Source organism: Pinus tabuliformis, chromosome J (genome assembly GCF_031772625.1).
Source record: "Pinus tabuliformis cultivar Carrire ecotype Pingquan chromosome J, CPIR1, whole genome shotgun sequence".
Taxonomy (NCBI): domain Eukaryota; kingdom Viridiplantae; phylum Streptophyta; class Pinopsida; order Pinales; family Pinaceae; genus Pinus; species Pinus tabuliformis.
Genome location: NC_142295.1, coordinates 14,953,404 through 14,978,289, shown reverse-complemented (window position 1 = coordinate 14,978,289; position 24,886 = coordinate 14,953,404).

The following is a 24,886-nucleotide window of genomic DNA, read 5'->3' as shown; positions in this document are numbered from 1 at the left end:
CATGTACACGCTAGTTCACTTCACAGAAGTAGTGTATATAAATTTGTTTGAGAAAAGAAAAATTGTTGATCAGATAATACTGATTCACCCCCCTCTTAGTATTATTTCCAACAATTGGTTTTAGAGAAGGTCCTTCTGCAGAAGCTTGATCGCTTGAAGGAAGATCTTTCAAGATGAATAATCACGAAGGCATGGGATCCATCACACCACCAATCTTCAATGGGAGCAACCTAGTATATTGGAAAATAAGAACCGAAGCCTATCTACAATCACTTGGAGCAGATGTTTGGGAAATTGTAAAAGGAGGATATCAATTTCCAGCAGCAATTCCTACAGACTCTGCAGGTAAGAAGTTATACGAAACCAATGCCAAAGCTGTCAATACATTATTGGGAAGCCTATCAGAATCAGAATTTGTCAAAGTCATGCAACTCAAGATAGCCAAAGAAATATGGGACAAAATCATTCAAAGCTACAAAGGAGACTCTCAAGTAAAATGTGTTAAGCTTCAAACTCTCAAAATTCAGTATGAAACTCTTAAGATGCATAGTGATGAGAGTGTTGCTAGTTACTTCTTACATATAGATGAGATTGTTAATTGTATGAAGAATCTGGGTGAAGAGATAAAGGAAGTTACATTAGTGGAGAAAATTTTGAGATCTTTGTCTTCTAAATTTGAGTCAAAAGTGTCTGCCATAGAGGAAAAATAGGATCTTCAAACTATTACAGTGACTCAACTCCATGGAATCCTAACTACCTTTGAAATGAGAAAAGGAGGCCCATCAGATATGAGAGAAGCCTCTTTTAAATCATCAACAAGGGGAAAAGAAAAGGAGGAGCACAATGAATCAAAACACATTTCGGCAGAAGAGGACGAGGTAAACTTTGTGTTATAGACATTTTTGTGCCCTACAACCCCAAGCATGAAATGTCCATAAACCAAGGGCTCTTAAGTCCCTAAAAGTGTTGTTCTAACCCCTAAAGGAACAAGGTCAACAGATTACAGCTTCTCCCAGAAGTTCTCCATGAGAAACTACTCAGAATTGGTCAAAACAGGATCATTGCAGCTGCTCCACTGGCTAAGTGCATTGCATCTCACCTAAATACACTGTGAGGGTGCGTTGCATTTCAAAAGTCCCTTCTGTGGGGTGCAATGGGCAAGAAATGACAAATGGCAGTGTCATTCCGCGAGGTGGAGAGGCAATGGAAGCTTCCAGAATCTTCTCCTGTGACACTTGCCTCACTGAATTCGACCAAGGATGAGTAAGAGGCCCTCAGTCTCCAAGTGGAAGTAAGAACTATCAGAGAGAAGACACTAATCAAATAACAAGCTGACTCATCCCCCTTACAGATATCTATATATGGATCCCTCATCCCAGAGATCCAGAGGCTGGAATTTTGCATATGGTAAGGAATTGTTGTTGGTTTCTAGAGACAAACATCAGATTGTTGGGTGATCTAAGCTTTGTTTGAGGTGAAGAGGGGCTTCTTTGCTGGGAGGTTGATGCTGGGTCGGAACAACTGGTTGTAACTCCTCCTGGATCTTTTCTTGTTTATCAATAAAAGCTATTTGAGTTTTCCTCCATGCTTTTGTATCATTGATGCTTGTTACATTTGTATGGTCAATTTACATCTGATCCTAGATTGTTTATGAAATCCATGTCTTTGTATAGTGCTATGCTTCTGTGATCTTACAGGTACTTTGTGAAGCTGGGCGTGCAAGGGAGCAGGTAGCTGAGGAATATCAAAGAAGAGAGGGATCGAATCGAAGGATTAGCGCAAGACAGAGGTTGGTCTTTCTGTTCCTCTCTATATATAATTCATAAAGGAAAAACAAAAGTGGTTTTTCTCTGTTTGTTTCTAAGGCAGCTGTCACACCTTAGTGGGATGGAGCAGTTTTAAATAGACACTTTTCCCTGTAACAAAATGGCGACTCCGCTGGGGAACTAATTAGTTTGTTTGTTTATCATTCTTTGTTGTTTGTTTCATAAACTTGCAAGTAGCATTCGAACTGCTTTTGCCATAACAAATGCAAAGTAGATAACTGCTACTTCAGTCCATCCACTGGATCTGTTTATGATTTAAACAACTGATTCACAAACTATCTGATTTCCCCTGTGATAGCTCTTAGATCCTCCTTAGATCTACCCCTGATTGTTGCATTACTGATTGCTTTTTACTTGGCCAAAACCCAAGAACTGAACTGCAAACTGTGACCCAGAACCCGAACAGAGTCTCGTTTCTGGCCCAGCGCAGGTACTGTTCAGAGATCCTGAATTTCAGTGCACTTCCCGAGTCGACAACCTGCGCTGCATTTCAGATTCTCTATGTTACAGGTGCGCTGATCTCTGTGTAGCTGTGGCTTCTGTGATTCATTCTTTCCAGTTCTATTCCTGAATCTTGCTACCTGTGATTAGTATATGTCTGTTTGAAACCCCTTTTCCTTGCTGTTATTCCGCCTCCTTTGTACAAAAGAACTGTAGATGTTTTTGTGTGTTTGTTGAGTTATTTACAGTTCTCCTTTGCAAAAGTAGCATAGTCGTACTGTCGTCCTTTGATTTGAATCTGTCGCAACTGTCGATTTCGATCGTAGGAAAAAGTTTGATTGCTGTTGATGGTCGATTATCTTGTTACTATTGCTTTTGGTCTGAATTTGTAATTTTCTAGAGTCAAGAACAAGTATTCATTTCAAAATCGTAAGGTGTTGTAATCGTCTCCATTTTTTGATTTCGAAAGAAGCTTGTTGATATTTGTCGCTTGAAAAGAAATTCAGATTTGTGCATCAACTTTGTTTTTAGCATTCATATATTAAGGAAGTCGAAAACAAATACATGCATGTACATTTGCATATAGACAGTCTAATTGGCTTGATTTAGGAAAGTGCATTTAGAGTGTGCTCTTTGTTCTTTGTGAAAAGATTCTGTCTTTCTTTTCCCTAGTAGCTAGGATTTTCATTGCATAAAGAAGATAGAAAGTTTGTTTATCATCTTAGATTGCATTTTAGGAATTAAATCTACATCTCGCGGTGAACCTGAAAGGCAAACTTCATAAACAAGATCAACTTAAAATAAATTCAATGAATCTAACAACGCTTTGGAACTTAACGCACAACATTTAGAAGTCTAGGCTAGAGACGTATTCCGACGTCGTAAAGCCTGGTAACTGTTGTTCTCACTGATGGTTGGGTGATTCCTCCAATTTGAGACGATAAGTGCCAGTACGGACTTGTGCTCCCACGTACCGTCGAGTATATTTTGGGAGACCCCAATAGGCTTAATCCTTTATCCATAGGAAGCCGTGTCTGCCACCCTATCGATTGCAATGCACTGAACACAACATTCGGGAAGATTGACTGCCGTACCGTAAAAAGTATTCTGCAGTTTTGTGATTGGTTTGGTAATCCCTCTACCTAGATTTCCATAGCAGTCCCTTTCATTCCTTTTCAGACTCCTTAACAGAAAAGGTCCATCTGAGCACTTGTCACTTCAGGCTCATTAAAAATCGAAGGCGACTAGAGTCATCTTTTGTTTTTTCTCGACTCTTAAAAATTGAAAAAATAAGTTGTGTCAAAGCGTCTAAAATTCATTTAATTCGAAAACATACTTCCCCTTTATTTTTAGTTGATCGAGTAATCCGCAATCGTGGAAGAAAGTCAATCAAAATCGCTAGAAAATCTTTTGGATAGACTCGATATGTCTGAACAACCGTCGACATCCAGGACTGTGTCATCCGATGCAGCAGCGGCAGAGCCTCCTATTGCTACTCCAACGATATTCGCTGGTATACCATCTGTCCCAGCAAGTTGTCAACAACAAGCTGGAGTCCAATCAGAGACTGTTTCGACGACATGGTTAGTTCCTATTTCTTCATCCGGATTATCATCTGGTATCTCTTATGTTGAAACTCAACAAATTGATCCAATGTGTCTTCAAAGGCCAATCTACCCTTTAAGTACTGGATTGCCACCATATGGAGGGCAGTATGCCTTTTCATTGTTCCCTCCCGGAGAACAACCATATGGGAGTTTACAACAAAGTTCAGGTCAAAATAGAATTACATCCAGCGGTTGGATGCCAATACCACCTCAACAACCAAGGGTTGTATATTCAATGCAACCAGTCCACCCCGTGTCGAATATTCCCACTATACCTGCTATGGTGACTGCGTCGCAAGTACAAGTGCTACCTGTTGTATGTCAACCCCAAGTTTTTCAGGTTGAAATACAACAGCCTCTTGTCTCAACGACTCAATCACAACCTCAGGTTAGTGCCTCCTTATCTGGAGCGACTCAGGGTCAAACAAGTACTATGACTCCTCATCTTGGTCAATCATCTAGTAGTGGACAACAGCAAATGGTCCAACAACCAAGGCTAGTTCAATCTCAACAACCGCAATTCCAGCAATCATATCAAGGACCTGAGCAACAAGTCTTTCTAAGTAATGGGCAATCGCATTTCCAAAGCGGTTATCAACAACCATATTATAATGGTTATGCCCATCAACCTTGTCAAAGTTGCCAGCATCAAATACATTATGCTGGTATGCAAAGACCTACTGCTCAGGCGATTCCATCTTATCCTGGGTATGCTTCACCTAACCTGAATCAACAGTTGCCCTTTGTAGCAACTCTAGAATTACCAGATCTAAACCGGCTGACGAATGATCCAATTGCTTATGCCCCTTGGTGGCCAACGATTCCGCATAAACTTTCGTCAGATATTCCTAAATTTAATGGAAATCCGGGTGAAGACCCGTCGAATCATGTGATGACATTTCATCTGTGGTGTTCATCAAACACCCTAAACGATGATTCGATTAGGCTTCACCTTTTCTAGAGGACGTTAACTGGTCTGACAGCAAAATGGTATATCGAGTTACCTAGAGCTTCATTTGACAACTTCAGTACCCTAGCCACAACCTTTTTAACCCATTTTCAGTTACCGATAAGGTACGAAACAGGAACAGAACTTCTTACCAATTTCAAACAAACAACGGCCACTCACATATCTGATCATATACATGAGTGGCGACGTCATCGTAGAATGGTGAAAACGTATGTTCCCGATCAGCTTTTAGCTGAATGGTTTATTAAGTCATTATTGCCTTCCATCACGGAAGATGTGGCAAAAGGGGGAGTCATCACCGAAGAGCAGGTTATCGCTCGTGCACAATATTTGGACTTAATTTACACTCAGTCCGGCACGCTCTACGATAAAATACTTGATGCTCCTAGACCGGAATTCTCAGTTCCTCCCCCTCCTAAATCAAACAATGACTCTCATGCTGGCGATGGCGTGATTGGCGCAACAGACACGAAATTGACAAAGGCTACATCTAAAAAGGCCCGTAAGATTTCTAGTCAAAATGCAAAAGAGGAACTTCTTGCCTCGAAGGTAAATGTCGTGTCGACCGACAAGGGCAAATGACTGAAGCAACCAGGGGGCAAGAAGAAAAAGAAAGGGAAGAAGAAGAAACTGGATGAGTCATCTCCTGAAAAACCTTCTGCAAACCCTTCTGGGCAAAGGAAACCCCCTGCGGGGTGTCATATATGCGATGAGGATCATCGGACGAGAGATTATCCACATAAAGCTGAAGTTAAGAAACTCTTTAAGAGTTCAAAAACCTCAGCAGTATTGACTGATCCGTTTCCAAACCCGGGAACCAAACTGGTTGCTAATCAAAATGCTTCCCGATCCCAAGTGCTTATGTTGTCTATCTCAAAGCAGAAAAATGATGTTTTGACGAGGAATAAAGATTACGAGAATCCACAGCTGTCGAATAACAAGGCTAATGAACAACCTAGTAGTTCGACAACAACTTTGACCGAAGTTGTGCCACCCATCATTCCTGAACCAATGATAAAGCCACTAAAGGGAGTAGTACACAAATCGACATTTAATCCTCATGCCAAAGCAGCACAGAATTATAATATAGTAGAGGACCTGGCCCAATCGCCGTCCGCTATGTCGACATTTGAGGTACCGCAAAATTGCCTCGCCCAAAAGTAGGCTTTATTATCAGCAATAGGTGGGATTGACCCAATGGATTCCAATCTTGTGGCCTTTGATCATAAAGGATATGACCCTCAATTACCGGCTCAACTAGCTTTCCTTATTCAAGTGAAAGCCCTCAACAAAACTGTTCATCGAACAATTATTGATGAGTGGGCATCTACATGTATTATGTCGATGAGTTGCTGGAAAAATTTAGGCTCACCACCCTTGTCGAGATCATCAACGACGTTAAAAGCATTTGATGGACGATCATACACTCCATACGGGATTTTAAGTAACTTGCAAGTTGAACTGGGGGGAAAAAAAATAGAAATTGATGTTGAGGTTATCCATGAAAACCTCGATTACAACATCCTATTGGGAAGGCCCTGGATATATGCCATGGCCGCAGTTGTGTCGACCTACTTCAGGAAGATTGCATTTCCCTTTCAAGGAAGAATTACAATCGTCGACCAACAAACATTTCTCCCCAACAGTTCACAAGTTACGGGAAGCATTCCAATGATCCATGGAAGCAATCATTCGCTTCAAAATATTGGAGTAGGCCTCCTAAAAGACCCTGCCTTAATGGGTACTTTTGCCCTACCGCCTCCGAGCAATTTGGCGGAAGTGGCCACAGTGGAAACCTGCAATATGAAATATTCTATATCTAATGGATTCGGAAGATTCCTAAACATTTTGTCAGCATGGATCATCACCATTTTAGAAATATTGTAGCAATCAATTTTCTTGGCTTGGAGGGAAAACCCAAATCAACGCTCATCAAGTGATTGGATAGATAGGTCTAAGGAATATGGCACCTCTTTAGATCCTTGGTCGCATGTACATTCTACAGACGAAGGAATCATTCAATCAATGATGATAGGAGAGGCACCATGGGAAGATTACCACCATCGCTCCCATCTTCCGGATTACCACAAAGATTATTCTAGCAACCTTAATCATCCATCATTTTTTGATTTTCTATCAAATATTGTAAATACGGTGGACTTCAAGGATGGTTCTTATCTCGTGTCGACCTCGTTAAAAAATGAAACAAGGAGTCATGAGGATAGTTCTTTTACTGTGCCAACCTCATTAAAAAATGAAACGACTCCCTTTCCAAATCGAGTCTTTGATTATGATCTCGTAAAATCAAAGTCGAGTCTTTCGAAGATCTCGAAGGTAAACCTTCATTCCAAGCACCGAGTTGAATGCAATGAAGCTTGGGGGGCATGCACCTCGATTTTCGTTATTATGCTGGGGGCATGCAAACTTATCACGAGTAGTGTTACTGCAGGGTTCAAACTCATTAAAAAATAAACCCGCCACGAGAAGTGTTACTACAGGGTTCAAGCTCGTTAAAAAATAAACCCGCATCGAACAGTTTTAGCACATAGTTCAAGCTCGTTAAAAAATAAACATAAGCCATGAGCAAATGTTTCCTCCCGTGTTTAAGCTCGTTAAAAAATGAACTATTCCTTGGTAAATAACCATCGTGAATGTAGTACTTCAGCCATTAAAGCCTTGGTCGTGTTTACACCGTCACCTCCACTTTTTCATTGGCCGATCATTCACCTCCATTTGATTGTTTACCCATTTTGAGGAACAGCTGCGAAGAGTGATTTCACTAGCCATCCTTGTGACACTGCCGTGATTGGAAAATTCTAACCCTTACCTGGAATCAGCTGCTACCCATTTTATCACTCGTTCCTCAAAAGACGAGTCTCCTTTAAGCTCTTTTCAACTGACTCGTAAAATATGAAAAGATTGTCGAGCCATTGGCCTCTCCAACTCGTTAAAGGGATAGGAAATGCTATCGCTCCTCTAGATTTTAATCTTTTTGGACCTGAGGGATTATTACACAAAAAGATCGAGCGCTTGTTTTGTTCAGCTCGTTAAATGTATCGAAAATTCATCCCTTCTATATTGTTTTATACTTTTTCGGACTTAAGGGATTAGATGACGAAAAAGGAATTTTGGAGTTACCTTTACGTTCCTTTTCAGACTCTCTAAAATTGAAAAGGACCGAGTTATCTTTGTCGTTAAACTCGTTAAAAAGATTAATAGCGACAAACTTGTCTATAGACGAGAATGAGTTTCACTATCGCTAGGCTCGTTAAAACATAGCGATGGGTTTGCCCGAAGGGAAAATTATAGAACAAGCATATGTTATCCTCCTCAAGCTTGACAAAAATAAAGAGGTACTGGTCAACAATGACTGGGGAAAATTGGGAAGAAAACTCAAAGAAACTTTGTTGGTAGCAAGTCGCTCTTGAACATGACACTTCCACTCCATGTCCGAGTCGGGTTGGGTTGTTTCATTCACTGGTCACATCACCATGGTCACGCCATACCATCCACATTTGGGGTTAATGCTACCGATCCATCACATTAGTGTCGCCAATATGTTCAAGAGAAGTCGTTCAGAGAATTCACCTGTGTCTCACCCACTACCATACATTATACTCCATTCTTTCATGACCGCCACCCTGAACTTTATATCACCAGATCGTTTTCACCTCCATTAAAATCATTTGCTCCGTTCCGTGTCATTGATGTGGGATTCATTAAGGCCCTCTGTTATGAAACTAGCTCAAGAAAAGATAGAAAAGAAAGATCAACGCCTTAGAATTCAGCCTCTTCGAGGGGGCAACCTCCTTTACATTACATAAATGAACAATTCTTGGATGATACAAATGACAAAACCTCCTTTCTATATATAGCAGTCTAAGGAGTCATAATATAATCCAGCTGACCTAACAATAATAATATAAAGCCACAAAAATAACAATAGAGGGATTCTATGGGGCACAGAAATAACAATATGGGGGTAATAGGGGCACAACAATATAAATAAGGGGTATAACTACAATAGTAATGGGGTAATCACTAGTATTATAGGGACCCAACATGCCCCTCTCCTTCAAAAAAGTGTTGTCCTCAACGCTTGAGTAGTTCTGGATACTTCTGCATAAAATTCTCATCCTCCCATGTGGAATCTTCAGCGGATAAGTTCTTCCACTTGATAAGATACTCTGAAATTGATCGATTTCGTAGCTGTCGAGTTCTTGTTTCTGTGACTGCTTCCGGTTCCAATATAATTTTTCCTTCCTCGTCAAGTTCTGGCAATATTGTTTGAACTGGGAGCTTGTCACCTATAACCTTCTTTAAACATGAAACATGGAAAACTGGGTGCAATCGAGAAGCTGCAGGAAGCTCCAATTTGTATGCCATAGTACCAATCTTTTCCAACACCTTGTACGGACCATAATACTTTGGTGATAATTTATTATCCTTCTTAGCTTGCTTTAGGGACATTTGCTTATATGGTTGTAGCCGTAGGAATACCCAATCACCTACATCAAAACTTCTTTCACTGCGATGTTGATCTGCCTGTTGTTTCATTCTATTTTGTGCCAACACGAGGTTATCCTTTAAGAGTTGGAGGACTTGTTGTTGATGTTCGATGTGATGTTCCACTGCCTGAACCTTAGAATTTTCTCTTAAATATGATGTGATGGATGGTGGTTGATACCCATAAAGTGCCATAAATGGGGTCATTTTTGTTGCTGTATGGAAGGAAGTGTTATACCACCATTCAGCCAGAGGCAACCATTTGACCCATTGTGTCTGTTTATCAGATACAAAGCAACGAAGATATCCTTCCAAACATTTGTTTACTATCTCAGTTTGCCCATCAGATTGAGGATGATAAGATGAGCTATGAGCTAACTGAGTACCAAGACAAGAAAATAATTCTGTCCAAAAATTTCCAGTGAAAATGGGATCTCTGTCACTTACAATAATCTTTGGGTTTCCATGTAGCTTTTGAACTGTTTCCATAAATGCAGTAGAAACTGTACTGGCTTTAAATGGATGTGATAATGCACAAAAGTGTGCATACTTGGTAAGTCTGTCAACTACCACCATGATGACACTCTTTCCCTCAGACTTGGGTAAACCTGTGATAAAATCCATTGAAACCTCCTCCCAACGTTGGCTTGGAATGGATAAAGGTTGTAATAGACCCGGTGTCTTAATTGTTTCAACTTTATTTTGTTGGCAAACCAAACATTCCGCCACAAACTTTTGAATATCTGATTTAAGGCCATCCCAAAAAAATTCCTTCTTAACCCTGTGGTAAGTTTTTAAAAATCCTGAGTGCCCTCCTAAGGGAGAAGTGTGCAATTCCATAAGAATCTTTTGTTTTAGCTGGGAATTCTTACAGAGGTATAAGCGATCTTTGTACCATAACGAATCATTTTGCCAGCTAAATGTATCAGAAGTACTGGAATCTTGTTGTAGCTTTCGAATAAGTGCCCACACTTCTTCGTCATTCTTCCATTCCTCCCTTGCTTCGTTTATCCAATCTGGTTGGATAATAGAAATGGCACACAACAATGCTTCCACATCCTCATCCTTTCTTGAGAGTGCATCTGCCACCACATTTTGCTTCCCTTTTTTGTAGATGATTTCAAAGTCATAACCCAACATCTTTGTGACCCACTTTTGTTGCTCTTCAGAGGATAATCTTTGTTCTAAAAAGTATTTAAGGCTATCATGATCCGTTTTTACCTTGAAGTGTCTTCCCATTAGGTAGGGTCGCCATTTCTTAAGTGCATGGAGTATTGCCAACATTTCCTTCTCATAAATAGCTTTGCTTAAAAACTTTCCCTTGATTGGACGACTTTCAAAAGCAATGGGTCTTTCATCTTGCATTAGAAACACCAATTCCATTTCCTGAAGCATCACATTCCACAATAAAGGTTTTTGTGAAGTCCGGTGTAGCTAAGACCGGTGCTTGGCACATTGCCTCTTTAAGATGTTTAAAGGCCTTTGTTGCTTCCGGAGTCCATGAAAATGAATCTTTCTTCAATAATGTTGTTAGAGGTGCTGCTATTCTCCCATAATTCTTAACAAACTTGCGATAATACCCTGTCAACCCAAGAAATCCTCGCAGATGCTTTATGGATGTGGGGATTTTCCATTCCTTAATGGCTTTAATTTTGCTAGGGTCTACCTTAACTCCTTCATGAGATACAATATGACCCAAATATTCCACCTCCTGGACTCCAAAGAAACATTTGGATCTTTTTGCATATAATTGTTTCTCCTCCAATAGTTGTAGCACCTTGTCAACATGTTCAACATGATCCTTCCAAGACTTGCTGTAGATTAGTATATCATCAAAAAATACTAACACAAATTTTCTAAGGAATGGTTTGAAAATTGAATTCATCAAACCTTGAAATGTTGAAGGTGCATTGGTAAGGCCAAAAGGCATGACCAAAAATTCATAATGACCCTCATGAGTTCTAAATGCCGTTTTCGGAATGTCTTCAATCTTCATTCTGATTTGATGATATCCCGAACGAAGATCCAACTTGGTGAAGTAAATTGATCCATGCAATTCATCCAGTAATTCATCAATGACAGGAATGGGGAACTTATCTTTAATAGTGAGCTTGTTGAGCTCCCTATAATCTGGACACATGCGCCATGATCCATCCTTCTTGTGCACCAATACTACTGGAGCTGAGAAAGAACTTTGACTCGGTTGAATTATACCAGCCTCTAGCATTTCTGCAACCATACGTTCAATTTCACTTTTTTGGACATAGGGATATCTGTACGGCCTGATGTTTGGAGGAACACTTCCTGGAATCAGATGAATAGCATGATCATGATCACGCATAGGTGGGAGACCTTTGGGAGTCTCAAATACCTTGGAATGATTGTCCAGGACTTTTTGGAGATCTGGAGAAATAGATGATTCCAATGTGGAAACATCTAGCGAACATAATTGTGCAATTACACCTCTTTGCTCCTTTTTTAGAAGCTTTGTCATGCCATTAGAGCTGATTATCTTTCCTGGTTTCCCTGCAATACCCCTTAATTCAACTTCCTTTCCTTCCACAGAAAATTTCATGAAAAGTTCTTGAAAATTAAAAGCTATTGTACCCAAGGATTGTAGCCATTGGACTCCTAGTACAACATCAGCACCTCCCATTGGAATGGAAAGCATTGGGCTAGTCAATACATATTCTCCCATGGATAGCTTGATATTATGGCACTTTCCAGAACAATTTATTGTTCCTCCATTTGCAATCATCACTTGACACTCTGGTGCTGGATATAGGAAGCAATTCAATTCTTTTGCTACCCTACAATGAATAAAATTGTGGGTGCTTCCTGAATCAATCAACACTATTACCTTTTTCTTCTTGATTTGTCCTTCTATCTTGATGGTTTGAGGAGTGGTAATTCCCGCCAATGCATTACAAGATATGGTCGGATTTATTTGTTCTTCATCTAGGCTTTGTTCCTGGAATATATCCTCTTCTTTTGACCTTTCTTGCTCCTTTTCTTCTTCCTCTTCACAATCTATGTAGAATAATTTCTTCTCAGCACACTTATGACCTTTTGTGTATTTGCTATCACAATTGTAACAAAGCCCTTTTGCTCTTTTTTCTTCCAATTGTTGTGGTGTCAACCTTGTAGGTTGTGGAAGACTATGGGCAACAACACTTCCGTCTTTATAGTTGTGAATGGTATGCTTCCTAGTTGCCATAATTTTGCTTTCCATTTTTCTTGCTAACCTGAATGCCTTCTCTAATGAATCAGGTTCCCAAAGGCGCACATCATGTTGGATATTATCCTTTAAAGACCCTATGAACACATCAATCCTATGCTCCTCTGGAATATCTTTTACCCTTATGTTCAATTTTTGGAACTCCTCAATGTGCTCCATTATTGAACCCTTTTGTTTGAGACTTATCAATTGGCTAAAAAAAGTGTTGCTTTTTGTATCCTCATAATGTGCTATCAATTCTTCCGTAAAAATTGCCCAAGTGATAAATTGTTTACGAGAACAAAGCCATTGATACCATACAAACTGATTTGGTTCCAAATATAAAGTTGCCATACGTACCTTTTGTGTGTTTTGCACATTATTGAGATCGAAGAATTGCTCCATCTGTAATATCCATGTGGCGGGATCCTTGCCATCAAACTTCCTCATATCAATTTTTGGATATGGTGAGTCTTCGATCCAACATTAGAGTCTATGGAATCATGATTAACATTTCTTTTGTTCTCATCATGAGTTTCCTTTAGTACTCTTTCACCCTTAGTGACCATTTCTTGTAGCAACTTATTCATATTTATCTTCAATTCTTCCATCTTATCATCCATGCCATCAATTTTAGCGTCCATGCCCTTCACCTTAGCTTCCATGCCATCCATCTTAGCTTCTACGCCTTTCTTTAAACAATCCATCTTAGCTTCTACACCTTTCTTTAAACCATCCATCTTAGATTCTGTTTCTTTTTGTGCAAGGGACAGTTGTTGCACTTGGTCTTGTAATTTTGATATATCATGTTGCATTTCTTCCTCTTCTTCATGAGTCATGCTAGAGCTTTCAGGTTCCTTACTAGGTGTTTGCATTTTCTTTCCTCGGGGCATCAGTTACCGATAATAATTCTCTACTATGCCCTTTGAATTCCTTCAAAATAAATTTTCAAACCAAGCTTAAGCAAAAATTTAAAAAAATCTACACACCTTTTTTCACTTTGTAGGAGCTTGATATTGCCTCTGATGTATCTCTGTACTTTCCAATCATCTAGTTCTAAATTGCGACCTGTAGTAGCTCTCTGTGTCCTCTTTCCAATGCCACCAGTCTGATCCAAATTGGATTCTCCAAGAAAGAGTTATACACAATCTCCCAAGATGACCTGATTATAGACCTTTCCAGAAGAGTGAAATTGTATGAAGTGCCACGTGTACAATTTTCGACCTTTGGTTCTGAAAAAGATATACAAGAAACTACAGTCTGTCCTCTTTCTGTACCTTCTTACGAAATTTCAATCCGATCCCCAGAGAGAAAGTTATGACGATTTTCCCTAGGTCACCTGTTTTGAATGTAATTCAGGAGTCTGCCAAAAGACCAACTTCCTCAGATCATATCTCCATAAATATCACGCGAAAAGATCTGAAATTCGGACCCAAGGTTCAGCGTGATTTCTTCTCAAATGGGTTTTTTTTGCGACTTCTGAAACGTCACAGAAAAAAAGTTATAGCGAAAATGCCACGATGACCTGTTTGGAGCAGCGAAACCCTAGAATCCAAAGCTCTGATACCAAATGTTATGAAACCAGCTCAATAAAAGATAGGAAAGAAAGATCAACGCCTTAGAATTCAGCCTCTTCGAGGGGGAAACCTCCTTTACATTACATAAATGAACAATTCTTGGATGATACAAATGACAAAACCTCCTTTCTATATATAGGAGTCTAAGGAGTCACAATATAATCCAGCCGACCTAACAATAATAATATAAAGCCACAAAAATAACAATAGAGGGATTCTATGGGGCACAGAAATAACAATATGGGGGTAATAGGGGCACAACAATATAAATAAGGGGTATAACTACAATAGTAATGGGGTAATCACTAGTATTATAGGGACCCAACACCCTCCTGTGACGAATCACTTCTTGTCGACATCAGCTCATTATCCAAGAAGTTGATCTAGGAACACCCCATTCAGTACTTTGAAGCTTGCATGCCTCAAGGGCAAGTTTCTCACTTCTGGCGACAGTCTTACATCAATGACCTTCGACCGAAAGATTTTGCGTGGTGTTCGACGCCAAGTCCTTTATTCACACCACGTGAATTGTACTGCAGTACCTTGAGGATCATTATCATTATCGGTGATTCCTCTCGCGCTTGTTAACAATTTACATCATTGACTGGTAATCAAGCGATGTCTTTCCATGTTCAACTTCAGAACATTTCTCACATGGATTGACTTGTACTTCGAGTGAAGATTGGACAAGATTGAAGACCCCGGATCTAGTTTCATCCATCCGGGCTGCGATATATTTAGGGAAATAAAGACATTAAATGTACATCATTGCTGCACAGATAATCATCCACTCAAAAGGATGATGGCTCTATCAGAATCATCAGTATACACTCAGACGATTGTCTGTCCTATGTACATGAAAATGAATTTATAAAGCTGAGCATGGGTATGCCCGCCTCAGCTAGATCATGAAAATAGTATGAAGATAATGTATTGTATTGTATCTTATTACAGGTCTCCTCCCAGCATTGAAAGAACTTCAGATCCTCATAATAAAGCATTTCACCCGACACCAAAAGGTTAACGGCCTCATACTTTAGGGGGCAACTGTTATAGACATTTTTGTGCCCTACAACCCCAAGCATGAAATGTCCATAAACTAAGGGCTCCTAAGTCCCTAAAAGTGTTTTTCTAACCCCTAAAGGAACAAGGTCAACAGATTACAGCTTCTCCCAGAAGTTCTCCATGAGAAACTACTCAGAATTGGTCAAAACAGGATCATTGCAGCTGCTCCACTAGCTAAGTGCGTTGCATCTCACCTAAATACACTGTGAGGGTGCATTTCATTTCAAAAGTCCCTTCTGTGGGGTGCGATGGGGGAGAAATGACAAATGGTAGTGTCATTCCGCGAGGTGGAGAGGCAATGGAAGCCTCCAGAATCTTCTCCTGTGACACTTGCCTCATTGAATTCGACCAAGGATGAGTAAGAGGCCCTCAGTCTCCAAGTGGAAGCAAGAACTATCAGAGAGAAGACACTAATCAAATCACAAGCTGACTCATCCCCCTTACAGATATCTATATATGGATCCCTCATCCCAGAGATCCAGAGGCTGGAATTTTGCATATTGTAAGGAATTGCTCTTGGTTTCTAGAGACAAACATCAGATTGTTGGGTGATATAAGCTTTGTTTGAGGTGAAGAGGGGCTTCTTTGCTGGGAAGTTGATGCTGGGTTGGAACAACTGGTTGTAACTCCTCCTGGATCTTTTCTTGTTTATCAATAAAAACTATTTGAGTTTTCCTCCATGATTTTGTATCATTGATGCTTGTTACATTTGTATGGTCAATTTACATCTGATCCTAGATTGTTTATGATTATAGATCCATGTCTTTGTATAGTGCTATGCTTCTGTGATCTTACAGGTACTTTGTGAAGCTGGGCGTGCAAGGGAGCAGGTAGCTGAGGACTATCAAAGAAGAGAGGGATCAAATCGAAGGATTAGCGCAAGACAGAGGTTGGTCTTTCTATTCCTCTCTATCTATAATTCATAAAGGAAAAACAAAAATAGTTTTTCTCTGTTTGTTTCTAAGGCAGCTGTCACACCTGAGTGGGATAGAGCAGTTCTAAATAGACACTTTTCCCTGTAACACTTTGTAAAGAAGCTTCAATGGGGTTCCAGAAGATTTAGAGGTAAGCTACCTTTCAAATGCTTTGCTTGTGGTAGAGTCGGCCACTATGCTGCCAAATGTCCTCATAAAGATAAATATGAAAAGGGAAAGGAATATGCTAAAGGAAATAGAAAACAGGTTGTGAATAAAAGGAGTTACTATACACATGAAGATAGTGATGGTTTATCTAATAGTGATGAAGATGAATCTGAACAAGATTATAGACTACTCATGGCCTATGACAATGATGATTTTTTGGATGCATTAGAAGAGGAATATTTTCTTGAAGAAATCACTAAAATAAAAAATTGTTTAGAAGAAAAGAATATGATCATAGATACTTTGACACACCAACTTGCTGAAAGAGAAAAACACAATGAAAACCTAGAATGTGGTATTGTGGGTCTAAGAAAAGATCTTGAGAAAACAAAATCTATTAATATTAGATTTGCTAAAGGATCAAAAACTTTAAATGAAATCATCAAAGTTCTGTGTTATCCTCTAATAAAGACAGGCCTTGGATATACTAAAGAATCATCTCAATCACAGAACCTATCAACCTCCACCAGAAGCTATCTTGATGCAGCAAAGACCAGTGGACAGTATGTCAACTGTCATCAAAGGCCTAAAATTACTCATCAGGTAAATCATACTGAATTTAATCCAAGGATGAATATCAGTAGAAGTCGCAACCAACAGGTAAAAAATGACAAAATATTCTATGATCGCTGAAACTTCTTTAATGGGCAATGTTTTTCATGTCATAACTTTGGGCACAAGGCTGCTCAACGTGTTTCTTACAAAACCATCATGACTAGAGAAGCATGAAATCAAAGGGATGGAACAGGAATCAAGAAAAGTTCCTATAATAACTTTTCTCCTCTTGAAAATGAAATAGAATGCTCGATTTGTAACAACTTTGGTCATGAAGAATCTGAATGTAGGAGCAATTTTCGTCCAACACTTCAAAACAAGAAAACACCATTGAATCCCAAGATATGGAGAAGGAAGGAATCTCAATCAGAAAGTTTTGGTATAGCTTTGTATGCATAAGGACAAGAAAATCAGTTGTACATATGCTCCAAACACATGACAGGTGATAAAGATAAACTTCATTCATATAATGCTTTAGAAAAGGAAAAGAATGTCTCATTTGGAAATGACACTCCAGTTGTCATTAAAGGTAAAGGTTTTGTTTTCTTGAAAGAAAAGGTTAAAGCTGGAAATGTCATGTATGTAGATGGTTTAAAGCACAACTTGTTGAGTGTTAGTCAAATGTGTGATCAAAGAAATGAAGTGGTGTTTTGATCAAATAGATGTGTCGTTCGTGAGCTTGATATAGGAAAAACCATGATAAAAGGTAAAAGAACTCCAAACAACTTATACATACTCAAAGGAGGACAACAACAATGCTATTTGAGCAAAACAAATGAAAATTGGTTGTGGCATAGAAGATTGGGACATCTAAGATTTTATTATATAAGAAAAGCATGCAGGCTCAAGGCAGTTTGTGATCTTCCAGATATCAGTATCCTAGAAAATACCATATGAAAACCATGTCAAATCGGTAAGCAAACAATGTTTCACTTCATTGAAAAGGAAGGGTCAACAATTAAGCCTCTTGAACTTATCCATACTGATTTATGTGGACCAACAAGGAAAAAGTCACCTCGTGGAGAAGAATACTTTATTTTATTTATTGATGATTTTTCCAGGATGTGTTGGATAGGTCTACTAAAGCAAAAAGATGAAGCATTTGAAAATTTTAAAGCCTTCAAAGCTTTAGTTGAAAATGAATTAGATCAAAAAATCAAATGTCTCAGATTTGATCGAGGGGGAGAATTCATATCAGATGAATTCTTTGACTTTTGTGAACAACATGGAATAAAAAGGAAATTATCCATTGCAAGAACTCCTCAACAAAATGGTGTGGTGGAAAGGACGAACATAACATTTCAACAAATGGTTTGAGCTATGCTAGATGAATCTGGAACTCCTACAACCTTCTAGGGTGAAGCTGCATTTTCTGCCATAACTATTCTTAACAAAGCAAATGTTCGGGTATATAGAAATCAAACTCCATATGAACTTTGGTATGGTAAGCCTCCTACTATAAAACACTTTACAGTTTTTGGAAGCAAATGTTTTATCAAAAGGACTGATGAAAAACTTGGTAAGTTTGAACCTAGAGCAGACGAAGGAATTCTTCTTGGTTATTCATCCAGAAATAAAGGGTACAAATGTTATAATAAAAGACTTCGGAAAATTTTTGAAAGCATTGATGTTGTATTGATGAAGCATGCGAAAATCCAGAACAAATGAAATCAACAGAGGAATATGACAGTGAAGAAGTTGGGGAATTCTTTCCAGCATCAAAACAAAATGATATAGAAGAAGAAACCAATGAAGCACCAGAATAAGATACAACAGATAGGGAAAAGACTCCATCCATGTATGTTTAGAAGAATCATCTAGATAGCGACCTAAAGCTATCTAGCATTATTATCCTCCACTGAACCTCAGAATATAAATGAAGTCTGCAAAGATGAATGTTGGGTCAAGTCCATGGATGAAGAACTTGACCAAATTGAAAAGAATGAGACTTGGGAATTAGTTCCTAGACCTCATGACAAAAATATTATAGGAACAAAGTGGATATTTAAGAACAAGCTGAATGAAAATGGAGAAGTTATTAGAAACAAGGCCAAACTTGTTTGTAAAGGGTATGCTCAACAAGAAGGTGTAGTTTTTGAAGAAATTTTTGCACCTATTGCTAGACTTGAAGCCATAAGGATGTTTCTTGCTCTTTCTAGTTTTCGAAAATTCAAAGTATATCAAATGGATGTAAAATCAGCGTTCCTTAATGTAGATTTATAAGAAGAAGTCTATATTGAACATCCAAAAGTATTCATTCTTGGAAATGATGCAAAACTCGTATGAAAGCTCAAAAAGGCTCTCTATGGTTTGAAACAGGCTCCAAGGGTTTGGTATTACTGCCTTGACAAATATCTACAACAACAAGGGTTCACAAAAGGTTCTGCAGATAGCAATCTATACACTAAGATTGAAAATGATAAACTGCTAATTATTGTTGCTTATGTTGATGATATCATCTTTGGTAGCAATGAAGAATCCATGAGTTAGAATTTTGCTTCAATGATGCAACAAGAATTTGAAATGTCCTTACTTGGTGAACTCACTTATTTTCTTTGTCTACAAGTTCAACAAACAGAATATGGTATTTTTCTTTCGCAAACCAAATATCTCAAGTAGATCTTGAAGAAGTACGGAATGGAAGATTCTAAACCAGTATGTACTCCAATGGTAACAGGGTATAGTCTCAGTTCTAACGATGAATCACCAGCAGTAAACCAACCAACCTACAAATCTATGATTGGAAGTTTGCCTTATCTAACAGGTACCAAACCTGATATCATGCATGTAGTAGGAATTGTTAGAAGGTTCCAAGTAAATCCAAAGGAATCACATCTCCAAGCAGTTAAAAGAATCTTCAAATATCTTCAAGGATCTCAGGACTTTGGACTATGGTATCATAAAGATACAAACCTTACTCTTCATGCATAAACAGAGGTAGATTGGGCAGGAAATGTTGATGAGTGGAGGTGCATTCTATATGGGTTCTCAGTTAGTGTCATGGTTTAGCAAGAAACAAAGTTCGATTGCCTTATCTACAACTGAAGCAGAATATGTGACTTCTGCATCTTGCTACACACAACTAATTTGGATGATGAAAACATTGAAAGACATTCAGATCACATGTACTCCACTCATCTCCATTCTATGTGATAATACAAGTGCCATCAGTATTTCAAAAAAATCATGTCATGCACTCCAAGACCAATCACATACCCATGAAGTACCATTTTCTACGAGAAAAAGTGCTTGAACAAAAGGTTAAATTGGAGTATGTTCCCTCCAAAGAAAAGGTTGCTGATATATTCACTAAATTGCTTCCTAGAGAAAAATTTGAATATCTCAGACATAAGCTAGGAGTAGTTACTACATCATCCTGTTGTTAAATCCAGTTTTTCAGAAGACGATTATTATACGCAAGTTTCATGAATTATAGTCGCGTATATATGTGGGTTTCTGTGGCTGAAGGAGCGTATATGTTTTTCTGACAAAAGCAATAGTGGGTAGCATAGGTTTAGGGGGAGCATTCACCTTCACACACATTCTGCATTGTTGGCATTATGGTTGCTAATTTCAGCTATGGTTTCATATATTTATATCATTTGGTGCATAAGTCATGTAAATATCTAGGGGGTGACATGATTTATTTTGTCATATGATGTAATTTGTTTCCCCACTATGCTTGGGATGGATGATGTAATATTTGTTGTATTTCAGTCATGTATAAACAATTGATATATCCCCACTTGGTTGGGTGGATGAGTCAAATGTGGTGTATCCCCACTTGGTTGGGTGATTGATGTATGTATGAGGTTTTGGTCATAAGGAGGTCATACTCACTTAGTTGAGTTATAGGGTCATGTTATTCTTTTAAATCATATCTCTACAGACTCAGCATGTACTCAAGGGGAGCTGGAAAACATCATGCATATCAAAGGAAGAGAGTAGCTTGGTCTGCCCTTTTTCCCTTGATGTCAAAGGGGGAGAGTATTTTGGTGTTGCATGGTATCTCTAACAGTTTCTACAGCTTGCAATAATCAACACCATCATGGTTGCCATCAAGTCCAAAGGGGGATATTATTGGAATTATGATACAAGTGTTGTCCTTGATGGAAAATCACTCACATGTCAGTTTAGTTTTGATAAAAGGCAACTCACAGTATAAACGGTATATTCAGAGGTAACAAGACAGTGGTACAAAAGAACAGGAAGATGGAACTAAGGTCTACTAATCAGATAAAGAAGTTGAAGGAAAAGGGTGAAGTAAAGCAGTTTAAGAAGTATACGCAGGCCCACTTAGTAAAAATGGCGTATATATGCTGGTACACAGAACAAAAAGAGCATATATGTATACACGCACTCTCACAAGAAGAAAAACACGTACAGGTTGGAAAATCAAGGTATTGGTCCAAGGTATTTGGTTCGAGGTATTTGGTCTGAGGTATTTTGGTCCAAGGTATTGGTCTGAGGTATTTGGTCCAAGGTATTGGTCCTAAGTGGTTTTGGTACGAGGTATTGAGAAAGGCCTAAAACTATATAAGGAGGAGAAGATCATAAGGACAATGTGTGCAGGTGAATGGGTTTCTATGGAATACTTCGATCTAAAGTATATTTTAGGTTGCATGGGCTATGTTTGTGATTTAATCCGAAATACTTTGTGCACCTTGAATTCAACGTTGGATCAGGATCATGAGACCTGAAATGACTTATCATTGAATGATCTGATATTGGTTGGGCTAGATCCGATTATGTACACCTGTGTTATTCCTTAAATGTCATGATTTGGGTTTGTCTGAAGTCTGGAATTGCAACGAAGTTATGAGTTAATATTTGCAGAGCTGTATGGTGTTTCATCTCAATAAAAGCATGTGTACATGCAGGTTCTACTCTTCAAAGTAGCGTATACAAAAGAAAAGCCTTTTTCTTCAAATCTAATTGATCTATCTGATCAGTTTTGTTGTTTTACTGTTGTCTGTCAATGAAGTCTTGTTAGATCTGAATGTAAATATGAATGCATAAGGAGGTTGGTATCTGATTGATTGATTGTGTAAGTGATAAGAGTGATCTATGTTGTTGTCTATGTAAAGCTCTGTAAGATGACAATAGATGTTCAATATATTTCTAGTGGGTACAAACTTCATTTAGAAGTTTTATGTTTCAGTAGTTTTGCAAGTATACACAGGTTTGATTACAGGAAGTAGCATATACATTTTGATGTATGATTTTTGAGATTACAGCTGGTTTTGAATGATTATGCAGGTTTCTGGGTTCAACATAGTGTTTTGGTGACAATGATCTAATTGTTTATATTAACTGAATGTTGGTTGATGCAGATTAAGTTTCAAAGTCTGATATGGGTCCAATATGAAAATTTGATGAAACGAGGCCTTCATGTGTATTGTTGTGTACCAGGAGCATCTAGTCTAAAAATTTATGAAACGTGGTCCCTGAAGGAAGAGAGAAGGTTGTAGCCTTCTGTAGGGTGGCGCCTATGTACTAGTAATCACATTGGATAGTACAAGAGCGAGGGGGTTGTAGATCCCTTCTAGTAGAAGCTAGAAAATGAGAGAAGGTTGTATCCTTCTACAGGTGGGTGCCTGCATACTGGTATGAGTCTGCACTAGTACAAGACTGTAAATAGATTTTCTTATTATTAAAAGAATACAGAGACGATACCAGCAGGTGGTTTTCACCCGCATTGGGTTTCCACCTTAAATCTTGGTGTTCATGTGTGTTGCTTATGTGTGATGGTTTATTCTATTTTTATTGCTCTGTTTAATAAGTTACTAATACACTGGTTAAAGATTAACACATGATAAATTTTCTAAATCACAAGTTTTCTCGGTGTAGGCTGGTTTCTCTAATCATAGTTGCGTGTACACACTAGTTCACTTCACAGAAGTAGCGTATATATATCTGTTTAAGAAAATAAAAATTATTGATCAGATAATACTGATTCACCCCCCTCTTAGTATTATTTCCAACAACTAATCCATGTAAATGTATGATCTGTCCATGTGCACAAGAGATATCGCTTCACTCAACAATAAAATGATTAAATAAACCTGTTGCAAAACAATCTTAAACTTATAAATAAATAAATAAATTTAAACTAACAAAATCCTATAGAAAACACAGAATGAAATATTAAATTGCAATTAAAAGGAAACCTTGCTATCTCGAGGGGGCCCTCCTACGTGGAACATGTATCAATATGATGCCTTCACAAGATGATTAACCACACATTGGAATCACACAATAGAGAAATAAGAACGAAATAGACTTTATATAAAATAGGGTGTTTATAACATAAAATTCCAAGTCTGTGTCTCCTATGCCTAGAGACATATTTATAAAACTCCTACGCATTAAATTTTTTAGAGTATTACACCTTATTCTAATCAACACTAGCTAAAACTAACATTAACAGATAAAATAAAGTCATTTCCTCATGATTTTCTACCAGCAAATCAAATCATGAGGCTGAATATTTGCATTCACTAATTCCTCGCTCACTTGATTCACCTTCCTCGGTGGTTGACTTTTTCTTTGACCAAGCTACCGTAGTGTTTTCCTTATTAATCCAGGTTATGAAGGTAGGAAAAAATTGTTGTACCAACTAATTTCCACCTGCCCATATGCCCTGTTCATCAGCTGAAGCTTCGCAACCCATGAAACCTTGGAGTTGGTTGTAGAATCATACATTAGTTGCAAAATCGTTGTAATTCAGTAGTTCAGGTAAATATTGAGTTAAATAATAAATAAAAATGACATTTATGAAATAGAAGATGATTATGTCCCTGATATGCCATAAACCTTGTAAACTAATACCCAAATTAGAGTTATGAAGGTCAAAAAGGGGAGAATGGGGTATAAGAAGGTTGTCAAAAAGAGGAAATTTTGGGGTTCAACATTCCCCCACATGGAAGACATTGCATTTCCTCATGAAAAATTTCAAAATTTGTGATTATTTTCTGTCAATGAGTTTCTTCAGATACCTGAGCAAGAACATCCAAGTTAGTCCTTCTTTATTTCTAAATGGTGACTTTCATCCTCAGTTTCTTCATCAAAATTTTGTGTTTCAGACTCATAATATTCCTCTTAAGAAATTTTTTTTTAGCTGTCAATTTCTTATTTTCTTATACAATAAACCAAGATGTAGGGAACATTTTAAGGATGGAAGTTTATCTTAAAGTTTAGAAACCTTGGTGAATCTTACTAGTCCCTAACATGCAAACTATAAAATGTTTAGCAATATGTTTGTAAAAATATTCATATTTATAATTATTTTATATAGTCTCTATAAAAATTTGGCATTTTCTAAGGTAAAATAATTTTATGATATAAAATTTGGGTGAATCATTTTTAAGAAAAATGGAAATTGGTGAATATTTTTTTTGGAAAAAACATATAAAATTAACCCACCTATGAATATTAGCACCAAAAATTTTCCCTACCAATACGTAGTAGGATGTTGTCATTTTGAGTTCTCTAGATTTCATTTTGTGCCTTTATTGTTTCATTCTCTTTCTTCAAATGTGTATTTAAGATTTCCAATTCATAAATTTCTTGCTTGAGGGTGTCTTCAAATTGGATTTCTCCTGAAATATTAGAATGAATTCCTCGAGGGGGACCTCCTACGTGAAACATGTATCAATATGATGCCTTCACAAGATGATTAACCACACATTAGAATCACACAATAGAGAAATAAGAACGAAACAAAGTTTATATAAAATAGGGTGTTTATAACATAAAATTCCAAGTCTGTGTCTCCTATGCCTAGAGACATATTTATAAAACTCCTACGCATTAAATGTTTTAGAGTATTACACCTTATTCTAATCAACACCAGCTAAAGCTAACATTAACAGATAAAATAACGTCATTTCCTCATGATTTTCTACCAGCAAATCAAATCATGAGGCTGAATATTTGCATTCACTAATTCCTCGCTCACTTGATTCACCTTCCTCGGTG